Below are 10,916 nucleotides of genomic sequence, written 5' to 3' on the forward strand. Positions count from 1 at the left end.
TGAAGATAGAAAGTTAGCATAAGTATAGCTATCTTAAAAGCTTAGACACCATTTTCTAACCTAGAAGGAAGAAAATAGGAAAATATTAGAAACTTGAAAAACAGGTTAGTCAGCCAGCGTTGATTGCAGTGACCTTTAGTTAGCCAACCCCAATCAGTTAATCATACATACCAAGCTTACTTTACTAAGAACCACCCTAACATTCCGAGAGTGATCTTATCTCACTAGACCCCCAGGATGTGGCGTCAGCCAAAATGTATGTGTTTTTTGGAAAAACAATGTGATGTGCTTGTGGAAAAATACTGCCCTTTTGCTATAAAAACCTCTGACTCTAAGTGCTCGGGGTCCTTGTTGAGACCCGCTGCGTCGGGCTGACACTTGGACCCCAGCTAGCTGGTCTCTGAATAAATTCCTCTTGCTTTTTGCATCAAGAGACGCCTTCTGTGAGTGATTTGGGGCGGCGCTCTCCTCTGGGAGAATCCAACATTTGGGGGCTCATCCGGGATCGTGTACTCGCCCCGTTTCACTCCTGAAAGTCGCCCTTGGAGGGAGAGGTAAGACTAAGTGGCGCCTTGAGTTGTCTGTGTTCTGTGTTCTGTTTTTTTGATAAGACCGGTCAGAATTCTGAAAAGGGGTACCCTTGCCTGGCAGTCGTCCCGATTCCGTAAAGGGATCGAGACTGCGGTCGGTAGACGTACTTGGAGAACCGCAGGCTGCAACCCTGGGGGACGCCTCAGGGAGATTGGAGGGCCAGGGACGCCTGGTGGCCTCTCATCTGTTTTTCCGGTAAAGTGAATCTGATGTGATAAGGTTGATATTCGGGCGCCAAGAGTATCAGCCCACTGATTCTTTTCGGCTTTTGGTCAGAAATCTGAAGAAAACTAAGTGCGGCCGCTGTGTGTCTAATCTCCGTGTATCTCTGTTTTTTGTGTTCTGTACATGTCTAATAATTGTTATACTGACCATGGGACAGACGGTAACGACTCCACTCAGTCTGACGTTAGATCACTGGACAGAAGTGAGAGCGAGGGCACATAATTTGTCAGTAGAAGTTAAGAAAGGGCTATGGCAGACTTTCTGTACCTCCGAGTGGCATACTCTTAATGTAGGGTGGCCCCCGGAGGGGACTTTTGACCTCTCCACTTTACTTGCAGTAAAAGCTGTCGTCTTTCAGAGTTCGTCTCAAGGACATCCGGATCAGCAACCCTATATTGTGGTCTGGCAGGAGTTAGTGGAAAATCCACCACCCTGGGTAAAGCCCTGGTTGCAAAAGAAAATGAGCTCTCGAGTCTTAGTGTCCCAGGCTCAACCTCAGAGCAAGGAAAAAGAGACTACCAAAATTCACCCTGAAACTCAAGATTTACTCATGGTTGATGATCCCCCTCCCTACCCTCCTGTCCCAACCCCAGCTCCTCCAGCCCCGACTCCCCCAGCCCCAGCGCCCTCAGCTCCGGCGCCTCTGGCCCAGGTGCCCCCAGCTCCAGAGCCCCCACTGCCCCTAGCTTCAGGCACCGGGGCAGTGGGACCGCTTCTGGGACCGGCCCAGGGAACTCGACGCCGCCGAGGGGCCGCAATGGACCCACCGGGTATTTTTCCCCTCCGGTCTTATGGGGCCCCCAACCTCGGAGAGGAAGGGGACCCGCCTTTCCAACCTCTGCAATATTAGCCATTCTCCTCTGCTGATTTATACAACTGGAAAACTAACCACCCTCCTTTTTCAGAAGAACCACAGAAACTAACTGGACTGATAGAGTCCCTAATGTTTTCTCACCAGCCCACTTGGGATGACTGTCAGCAGCTTTTACAGGTGCTCTTCACCATGGAAGAAAGAGAAAGGATCCTCCTGGAAGCACGAAAGAACGTGCCTGGAGCTGATGGACGACCATCACAACTCCCTCATGATATAGAGAGGGGGTTCCCACTGACCAGACCCAACTGGGACTTTAATTCTCCAGAAGGTAGGGAGCGACTAACCATCTATCGCCAGGCTCTGGTGGCGGGTCTTCGAGGGGCCGCAAGGCGCCCCACAAATTTGGCCAAGGTAAGAGAGGTCAGCCAGGGAGCCACTGAGGTGCCTGCAGTGTTCTTAGAACGCCTGATGGAAGCCTTCAGGTGGTATACTCCCTTTGACCCCACCTCCGAGGAGCGCAGTGCCTCAGTGGCTCTTGCTTTTATTGGGCAATCAGCACCCGATATTAGAAAGAAGCTTCAGAGATTGGAAGGCTAACAAGATTTGTCGCTGAGAGATTTAGTGAAAGAAGCTGAGAAAGTTTATCATAAGAGAGAGACTGAGGAAGAAAAGGAATTGAGGAAAGAGAAAGAAAGAGAAAGTAAATAGGAAAAAAGGGATAGGAAACATGAGAAAAATTTAACAAGGATCTTGGCCGCAGTGGTAGAAGGCATGGAACGCCCGCCCTCTAGCGGCAGAACTAGTAAGGCAGGGCAACTGGGCAACCGGCCTCCCTTGGATAAAGATCAATGTGCATATTGCAAGGAAAAAGGGCACTGGGTAAAAGAATGCCCTAAAAAACCACTAAAAAAGCCTCCAAAGAAGGTGTTGTCCCTGCTGGAAGACGAGGATTAGGGAAGACGGGGCTCGGAGCCCCTCCCCGAGCCCAGGGTAACTCTGAAAGTGGAGGGGCAACCCGTTGAATTCCTGGTAGACGCCGGTGCTCAACATTCTGTATTGACTCAGGCAAAGGGCCCCCTCTCTGATAAAAAATCTTGAGTGATCGGGGCTACGGGACAGAAACAATATGTGTGGACTACCCGGAGAACAGTGGATTTAGGAGTAAGACGAGTAAAACACTCGTTCCTTGTCATACCGGAATGCCCCACACCCCTGTTAGGAAGAGACATTTTAACCAAATTGGGGGCCCAAATATCCTTTCAAGCCGGGGAACCTCTCGTGACCAATCAAGAGAATAAACCTTTGAGCTTAAGCGTCCTGACTATAAGATTAGAAGATGAATACCGTCTTTTTAAAGAGCCGGAGCCCTCCAAAACAAGTCAGGAGTGGTTTGACCAGTTCCCAGGAGCCTGGGCGGAAACGGCTGGCATGGGCTTGCCAAGAACCAGCCCCCTGTAGTCATAGAACTAAAAGCTTCAGCCTTACCAGTAACTGTGAGACAATATCCAATGAGTAAAAAAGCCAGGGACGGAATTAGGCCACATATCCAGAAGCTTATAGAACAGGGGATATTAGTAAAATGTCAATCCCCATGGAACACCCCCTTGCTGCCTGTAAAAAAGGCAGGAACGGGAGACTACCGACCAGTACAAGATTTAAGAGAAGTTAACAAAAGGACACAGGACATTCACCCCACCGTGCCAAATCCTTATAACCTACTAAGCTCCCTGGCCCTGGAAAACACCTGGTATTCAGTTTTAGATTTAAAAGATGCTTTCTTTTGTCTGCGCTTGCACCAGAGCAGCCAACCATTGTTTGCTTTTGAATGGAAAGATCCCTCCACAGGAACTACTGGACAATTGACCTGGACTCGTTTGCCACAAGGATTTAAGAACTCGCCCACCCTCTTTGACGAGGCTCTACATCAAGATTTGGCTTTCTACCGAGCTTCTAACCCACAGGTAACTTTGTTACAGTATGTTGATAACTTATTGATAGCCACCCCTACTCAGAGAACCTGCCAAAAGGCCACTGGAGCCCTTTTGGCTGAGCTTGCCAAATTAGGGTACAGGGTATCTGCTAAGAAAGCACAGATCTGCCAACAACAAGTGACTTATTTGGGATACTCCCTGAGAAATGGGAAAAGGTAGCTTACTGAAGCCCGAAAGTAGACTGTGTCGCAGATTCCGGTTCCCACTACTGCACACCAGGTTCGCGAGTTTCTGGGGACAGCAGGGTTTTGTAGACTATGGATACACGGATATGCTTCTTTGGCAGCCCCTCTGTATCCCCTCACTAAAGGAGCAGCCCCGTTTGTTTAGGGATCTGAACAACAACAAGCCTTTGATGATATCAAAAAGGCCCTCCTCTCGGCACACGCTCTGGCATTGCCAGACATAACTAAGCCATTTATCCTTTTCGTGGATGAATGGAACGGAGTAGCTCGAGGAGTATTGACTCAACAATGGGGACCTTGGAAGAGAACTGTCGCCTATTTGTCTAAAAAATTAGACCCCGTGAGTAGTGGATGGCCCACTTGTTTGAGAGTAGTGGCAGCTGTAGCCCTCTTAGTTAAAGATTCTGACAAGCTAACGCTAGGACAAAAACTCACTGTGGTTGCTCCTCATGCACTGGAAAGCGTAATTCGACAACCACCCGAAAGATAGATGTCGAATGCCAGAATGACTCACTATCAAACCTTACTCCTAAATCGTGATCGTGTGGAATTTGCCCCGCCTGCCATCCTAAACCCAGCTACTCTGCTCCCTGATGTGGGAAAAGAAGTGCTTCATACCTGCCAGGAAATCCTGGCTGAGGAGACGGGGACCCGTCGGAACTTACGAGATCAGCCCTTAGAAGGACCGGGACTCCTGACCTGGTACACAGACGGGAGCAGTTACATCATGAGAGGTAAGAGGATGGCAGGAGCTGCAGTAGTAGATGATGACCAAATTTTGTGGGCCAGCGGAATCCCAACGGGCACTTCTGTGCAGCGGGCAGAGCTCGTTGCCCTGACTCAGGCTTTAAAGATGGCAGAAGGTAAGAGACTTAACGTCTATACTGACAGCCGTTACGCTTTTGCCACTGCTCATATACACAGGGCTATATATAGACAGAGAGGGCTGCTGACTTCTGCCGGGAAAGATGTTAAGAATAAACAAGAAATCTTAGATCTGTTAGAAGCCATCCATAGACCTAGAGAAGTAGCAATAATACATTGTCCTGGGCATCAATAAAGTGACTCTCCAATAGCTCAAGGAAACAGAAGGGCGGACCAAGCCGCAAAACAAGCAGCCCAGGGAACGAACATCTTACCCCTCCAGGTGTACCCAGAAGCCACATGTAGTAAGAACTTTCAGTATACCCCCGAGGATCTTGCTCAGATGGACAAGTTGGGGATCCAAAAATCTCCACCCCTTGAAATGTATAAGTCAGAAGATGGGAAAATTATCCTGCCCCAGAAAAGGGCAGGAGAATATCTAAGGCAATTACATCAGTTGACACATTTGGGGGCCAATAATCAAAAACCCTGGTTCGAGATTCCCCTTATTATGTCATCGGTTTGAGAAAATTGGCAGACGAGGTTGTAAGAAATTGTGTTCCTTGCCAATTAGTAAATGTGGACAAACATCAAGTAATATGAGGAAAGAGGCTTCGAGAAGATCGGCCAGGAGCCTACTGGGAAGTTGACTTCACTGAAGTTAAGCCTGCTAAGTATAGATATAAATACCTCCTAGTTTTCCTAGACACCTTTTCAGGATAGGCAGAGGCGTTCCCCACCAAAACTGAGACAGCTCAGATGGTGTCCAAAAAGATACTTGAAGAAATATTTCCCAGGTTCGGGATCCCAAAGGTAATCGGTTCTGGCAACGGTAATGCCTTTGTTGCCCAGGTAAGTCAGGGATTGGCCAAGATCCTGGGGACAGATTGGAAATTACACTGTGCATATAGACCCCAGAGCTCAGGACAGGTAGAAAGGATGAATAGAACTTTAAAAGAGACCCTGACTAAATTACCAATAGAGACTGGTTTATGTGATTGGTTAGTCCTCCTTCCTTTCGCCTTATTTCGAGTCAGAAACAACCCCAGCCGTTTTAAACTAACACCTTTTGAAATAATGTTTGGAGCTCCAGCTCCGCTAAATGCAGCTCTCCTCCATACAAGCTCTGAATGTGTGACTAATAAGTTTCTGCTTGAAAGGTTACGGGCTCTGGAAGCTGTGCAGAAAGAAGTGTGGGCCTCTATCCGAGAAGTCTATCGGCCAGAGGACATCTCAGTACCTCATCAATTCCAAGTAGGAGACTCTGTCTACGTGAGACTACACCAAACGGGAAATCTTGAGCCCCGGTGGAAAGGACCCTTCATTGTCCTTTTGACTACTCCCACAGCTGTGAAAGTAGATGGCATCTCATCCTGGGTCCATGCTTCACATCTGAAAAGAGCGCCTCAACCAGGCCCAGACTGGCGAGTAATTCGAACTGATAACCCCCTTAAACTTCGTTTGTGTAAGAATGATTGTGTCACTGATGATTCTGATGCTCCTGCCACTTCCAACTCTCCAGAACCCCAATTCCCACCAACCCAGGTTGTTGACATGGCAAGTTTGCTCTCAGACAGGAGAGGTAGTGTAGTCCATTTCTAAGGTTGCCCCCCTTAAGACTTAGTGGCCGTCCCTGCACCCCGATGTTTGTGCCCTGGTCACTGGATTAGATACCTGGGATATACCTAATATACCCTGGGAACAGGCCCACAAAACTCTCAATCACCCCCTAGTGAGCGGTTGGTGGCCCGCCGGTTTTAGATGCAGTACACCCGACGCTCGAAATAAGACAAAAGCCACTACTTTCTATGTCTGCCCCCGTGACGGACGAACCCATCAACTAGTCCGACAGTGTGGGGGCTTGGAATCTTTTTATTGTAGCTCTTGGAGTTGTGAAACTACGGGTAACGTTTATTGGAATCCTGTGTCTGACAGGGACCTCCTTAAAGTAACCCAGAACCGCACATCCACCAACTGTGAATGGACAGGACTGTGCCTCCCCTTAAATATCACGTTTAGTGATAAGAGACGCCAGTATGATGAGTGGATCACTGGACGACAGTGGGGACTTAGATACTATAGATCTGGAGATGACAAAGGCCTCATATTTACTGTCCGACTTAAAGTTGAGAGCCTTCCAGCTGCCCCAATAAGACCTAATTCTGTCCTAAGAAATCAACCGCGTCTCCCAGCCTCGATCCTGAAACAGACTCCGGTGCCTCCAGTAGACCCTACCACTATTTCTGCTGCCATCACCCCTGACCAAATAGACCCCTTTCCTGACACTGGACAACGCCTCTTCAATCTTCTTGAGGGGGCTTTCCAAGTTCTAAACACCACCAACCCAAATACTACTAAATCCTGTTGGTTGTGTTTCTCCTCTGGACCTCCTTACTATGAAGGATTGGGGCTGTTGGGAAATTTTAACAGAACGACCAGCCACGAGATCTGTAGCTGGGGAAGCCATAAGAAGCTGACCCTGACCGAGGTGACTGGAAGAGGGAAATGTTTAGGTTCAGTTCCCCCCACTCATGAAGCTTTGTGTAATGAAACCATATCCGTAAATTCCTCAGGTGAAAATGAGTATCTAGTCCCTCCTCCCGAAGGGTAGTGGGCCTGTAATACTGGATTGACCCCATGTGTCTCTACTTCCGTCTTCAATTCTTCCCGTGACTTCTGTATCATGGTTCAATTAGTACCTAGATTGATGTATCATGATAATTTCTCATTCGTAACTGAATTTAAACCAAAACACAGGTTTAGAAGAGAGCCAATCTCGCTGACCTTAGCTGTATTATTAAGAATAGGAGTCGCAGCTGAAGTAGGAACAGGGACAGCCGCCATAATCCAGGTGAACCAACATTATGCGGGATTGAAGACAGCAATTGATGAAGACCTAAAGACTATAGAACAATCCATTACCAAACTTGAAGAATCTCTAACCTCCCTGTCTGAGGTAGTCTTGCAGAACAGACGAGGATTAGATCTGTTGTTTTTAAAAGAAGGAGAATTGTGTTCAGCCTTAAAAGAAGAATGCTGCTTTTACGCAGACCATTCTGGAATAGTAAGAGATTCAATGTCAAAACTTAGAGAAAAGTTAGATCAAAGAAAGAGAGAACGGGAGGCCGGCCAAAGGCTATTTGAGTCCTGGTTTACTAAATCTCCGTGGCTTACAACCTTGATATCCACCTTGACTGGGCCTTTACTTATTCTTATACTACTCCTCACTTTAAGACCCTGTATACTAAATCAGCTGATAACTTTCGTTAGAGAAAGAGTGAGTACCGTTCAAGTGCTAACGTTGAGGCAACAATATCATTCACTCGCACAAAAAGAAGACACAAGCATTCCATGATTGGAATGCTCCTTGAAAAGAAGTGGGGAAATGTAGAATCCTTCACTAAGAATCAACCTTATTGAAGATAGAAAGTTAGCATAAGTATAGCCATCTTAAAAGCTTAGACACCATTTTCTAACCTAGAAGGAAGAAAATAGGAAAATATTAGAACCTTGAAAAACAAGTTAGTCAGCCAGCGTTCATTGCAGTGACCTTTAGTTATCCAACCCCAATCAGTTAATCATACATACCAAGCTTACTTTACTAAGAACCACCCTAACATTCCGAGAGTGATCTTATCTCACCAGACCCCCAGGATGTGGCGTCAGCCAAAATGTATGTGTTTTTTGGAAAAACAATGTGATGTACTTGTGGAAAAATACTGCCCTTTTGCTATAAAAACCTCTGACTCTAAGTGCTGGGGTCCTTGTTGAGACCCGCTGCGTCGGGCTGACACTTGGACCCCAGCTAGCTGGTCTCTGAATAAATTCCTCTTGCTTATTGCATCAAGAGATGCCTTCTGTGAGTGATTTGAGGTGGCGCTCTCCTCTGGGAGAATCCAACAGTTTCAATAATGCAGCCTTGTCCATACCAGATCCTAGTACTAGTAATTGAGACATAAACTAAATCCAGAATTCTAGCTTCTTCAAAATATCTGGCTATAATTTCCCAGAAGTTTTTATTTTGTCCTATCATTTCAATTAAAGTTTTACTATTTCTAGTTCTCTTATTCAACTTTGCATTCTTAATCTCATCAAGTTTGTCCTTCCAGAATGGAAAATCCAACTCCAGATATTGCTACTTAACCTAATAACACAATTTGTTCTATCTTGCCTAGAAGCCACCAAACTGAAAATAGTAATAGAAATGGAACCTGGAATAGAAGTGCCCATCTTCCGAGGCCCTCTCAACCGTCCACTGATGGAGACCTAGCTGCACCCCTTACTGTGCCCCCTCTCAGCATGAAGCAGCCAGAGTGGTCATCACCCCCCTTTCCCTAGCAGCAGCTAGGGTCTCTATCTGTAGAGGAGGGAATGAGATAGGGACCATAGATGTAGTCAGAGTAGGGTGAGGGCCTCTGGAGGGGACAGGGTAGGATATTTGCAGTCAGAGCAATGTAACTACATGCAAGGAAACCCTCCTACTAAAAGTCTATGTTAAACATTGAGCTCTAGAATCATTCTTCAGTGAGATCAGTTAATGTTCCCCAGATAAAGAAGTGTAGCACATGTTTATTATGCTAATCATTTGTAACCATGTGTAAGATTCACTTTAGCACTCTAAAATGTCCAGGCCTATGTGCTGTCTTTCCTCCTTCAGATCTGATGAAGTGATTTTGCAAACTGAGCAACTAACTTAGCATGCAGACCCAGCTGTAGACGACTTGGTAAAAGGCAGGAAGAATTCCATCTTAAAGATAAGATTTCATTTTAACACCCAAGAAGTTCAATAGGCAAGATTATTTAGCAAATAGACAATACCTCAGCCCACCTTGGGAGCTGGGCCGGCAGCCTTTTGATATGCTCCCAGACCAAGGCGCCAGTGTCCCAGAGAGAATTCAAGGCAGGAAATTCCTTACATTAAGTTAATTTTTAATATTCAAGGACAACTTTACAAGTCCCCACCCCTAAATTTTTTCATGCTCTTGAAAAATCCTCAAGTGCCTATGAAACCCACTAGACAATGCACCACTACAGAATCTCTTGTGACCTCCTGGCATGAGCCAGGAGCTCGGTTCTTTCACTTTATCTATAAATAAAAGCCTGTACCTCGCTCTCCTACCTTGACTGTTTGTGAAGCTCATTCTTCAGCTCTGGAAACAAGAACCCTGGCATCAATAGGGAAAAACTTACAAGGATGGAAGTCTAGTCTGGGTGGCTCCCTTCTGCTGCTCTTAGCAAAGAGCACAGAAACTCCCTTAACTTCTCCCTCCCTTTCACTGCCCACTCTGCCAGGCATTTTCTCCCTAAATTTACTTCCCCTTGCTCGCTCGTTTGCTGTGCATGTAGTAATGTTACAGATACAGAAGCAGAAAGATATATATTATTCCCTTTGCCTTTGTTCAGGGCTCAGAGTTTTGGGAGATTACTCCCCTCTGAGTGTGTGAAATTAAGCCTCAACACTCCAAGACCTCGGAGTGCCACTTGGTTCTTCCATCAGTGATCCAGTTCAGGTTTTTTCAGTATTTTCCTTAACATTTGGTTCCCTGACCAGGAAATCCAACCGTGATGGCCCTTTGTTGCCACTGGTTTGGGCCAGTGGCTCGGCGGTGAAGGAGTGGTTAATTGCAATGGAGAAGGCATGCCCTGCCTGATCTTTTGGTAGTCTCCTGCCTGGTTCCACTTGGCCGGCCCCACTCTGCTTTTCCCGCCGGACTCAAGGAGGCTTGGCAGGTGAGGAACTGGTTACAATGTCAAATTCAGTAAGGCCCTGGGGTCCCTGACTCAGCCAGTTCCCACCCATTGGGGTGCAAGGGGAGCCTGATCACCTCCTGGAGACTTCTTTTTTATGTTTTTTGAGTTTCTGTGCAATATATTTTCTTCTATGAGACAGGTAATAAAGTGGTGTTACAGGACCACAGAGGTGAGGCTGTTTCTAAGTTACGTTCTAAATAATAAGTAGGAAAGAGTCTGCTGAAAAGAGTCTAAGGTGCTATAGTCTTAGAATGCAGATATCTTGATGAGAAAACAGGATTATCCAAAAAGTTACAGAATAAAAGAATTTAGTGTTACAGCAATTAGGTAGTGTCAGAGTATACAGGACAAGTGAAGGAGTAGTATTAGATTTACTGGAGAGATGGGTAAGGCTTGGAAATTCTGATACATCATGGAAAGGAAAAGTCAAGACCTAAAGTGTTAGCATATATGGTTAAGAAACTGACCTTTTAAAGAAAATTCCCAGGCTCATAG

General features: G+C 46.4%; 1 pseudogene; it reads left to right on the forward strand.

The window, feature by feature from the left end:
* The first annotated feature begins 964 nt into the window (after window positions 1–964).
* On the forward strand, window positions 965–3,088 carry LOC130681788 (uncharacterized; annotated as a pseudogene).
* The last annotated feature ends 7,828 nt before the right edge of the window (window positions 3,089–10,916 follow it).

The sequence above is a fragment of the Manis pentadactyla genome, chromosome X, assembly GCF_030020395.1.
Source record: "Manis pentadactyla isolate mManPen7 chromosome X, mManPen7.hap1, whole genome shotgun sequence".
NCBI lineage: Eukaryota > Metazoa > Chordata > Mammalia > Pholidota > Manidae > Manis > Manis pentadactyla.